The following is a 2,142-nucleotide window of genomic DNA, read 5'->3' as shown; positions in this document are numbered from 1 at the left end:
AATGCGTTTTACCAAACGCGTTTTACCAAACCCAAACATCAAATAAAAAATATTAAAACTAGTTTTTAAAAGCACCCTCTCCTAAGATATGTACTAGACCAATGTTCTTTTTCAGTTGACTAACTCTACAAGGTATTTGAGACTGTAAATGTTTAGGGGAGAAAGTAATCTCTTTTTTCTTATGGATCAACTGGTCGTTTGGATCGTCGACCTTGTGGTTAATAGTCCTACACTTACTATTATTAAAATGCACATGTGTCAATAATAATATGTCTCTCTTGTGCCACACACCTTACTCACCGAATCTGGCTCCAGGTGATTTCTTTTTGTTTCTGAAAATGCAGAGGGATTCGAAAGAACAGTGATTTGAAGATGTAGAAGAAAAACGAGTGAGGTGCTGTCAGCCATCCAAACAGATGAGTTTGAAAAATGTTTCCAAGAATGGAATTGCAGATTTGACAAATGTATTATGTGTAATGGAGATTACTTTGAAGGTGTTAAGGCTATTGTATAAAAAAGTTTAAACACATTGCTTTGAAAAAAATTCCATTTTTGGGGGGACCTCATAAATATCACTCCTCTCTCTCATAGATTTAAAATCTTCCCCACCTCTTTATTTGGGTAGTCATTTCTCTGAAGATTATCTCCTGGTCATCTTGTTTGTTAACAAGTAAATAAAACTGCTTTGCTGAAGGTCCACATCAATAAATGTTCTTCTCAACTAAACTACAAAGCTGCAAACCCGTGCAGTTTGGTAACATTTCCTACGAGTGCTCTTATATTTGAACTTAAATTCTGAGCATTAGATTTTCAGGAGGCTACAGTTTGTAGTGGGAACCCTAAATGGATTTTGAGTCTGCACTAAAATTCAGCCTCCTTTGAGTTCTTTCTTACCATTGAGCTCCGCAATTTAAAAAGCTTTGCCCTCTGGCAGAGTGTTTGCTGCAAAGCCACTGGCCAGTGCCAGGAGGGGTGTCCAGCTCATGGGAACTTGCCTGGGTATGCCCTTAATGGAAGGGTGCTGCCAGGAAATGAGTCGTCTGGGAATCAGGGTAGTTGGGAGCCCTGTTTCAATCTTGTAAACTTTTCTAATCTGCAATAGTGTATGTATTTCAATCCTGGTCTCCATTTTGTTCCGTATACCCACCTGCGACTGTGATGAATTGATCTGTCATCAGTCATGCTTTTGTGAAGGATTTATTTTATTTTCTGCACTTTATAATCTATCTGAGTGGCTGTGAATCTTTTAGATACCATTACGGCCTTGTGCTGATGGTCCTTCATCTGGATTATTAATGTTTTTTGCCTTTGTCTGGTCTTTCTCTTGTTTCAGACTTAATAAATGGATCCCTAGAAGATATATTTGAATTTGGGGTATTTCTTTTACTTTGGAATACTTTGCGGGGATATTTTTCCCTGAGTACATTGCTTGAGTTTCCATATCATACCAGAGATGGATCTAGGAACAAATTGCTGCATTTTTAGTCAAGTATCTCTGACAATAAATTAGCCCAAAGCAGAGATAAACAGGCTCTCTAAAAGGCTGCTCTTTTATTTATTTTATCCTGATAATTTTACTTCTGGGTCATTTCTATAGTTTTCAATATGTAGATAGATGCAAGAGACGGTTACAATGCACTGAGAAACCAGGGGGTACAATGAAATGAATAGATTTCTGTGTGGTTGGCTTCAGGCTTTTGCTTTTCTTTTCTCCACTGCATGTTGAAGTGAATCTTAACCACAGCAGATTCTATTTATTGCATGAAGCCTATTTCTTGACATTAGAAACAACAACAATAAACATTAAAGCTATTTAAGCACTTACGTATCTAGAAAAATAACTTGGGTGCCATTTTCATTTCTGAATTGCAACTGTTACTACTATGACTATGACTAATAATTGGTTCATTTGTTGGAATTATTGCTTCACTAGTATAAACCTAGAGTAAGATGTAAGAATACATATCAGGTAGCATCCTAATACAAGTAGATGTGTAAAGTTAAAATGCAAAGTGTAAATGTTTCATTTATACATGATAATGACTTTACAGATAGTTATTGAACTTCAATTTCATCATCACAAATGATCATCACTATCACTGAATTATGCATATGGAAACATTGAAATGCGTTTTACCAAAC

This window comes from Echinops telfairi, unplaced genomic scaffold, assembly GCF_000313985.2.
Source record: "Echinops telfairi isolate 266 unplaced genomic scaffold, ASM31398v2 ScPeMD7_1;HRSCAF=3_0, whole genome shotgun sequence".
NCBI lineage: Eukaryota > Metazoa > Chordata > Mammalia > Afrosoricida > Tenrecidae > Echinops > Echinops telfairi.
This window is presented reverse-complemented; position numbering follows the sequence as displayed.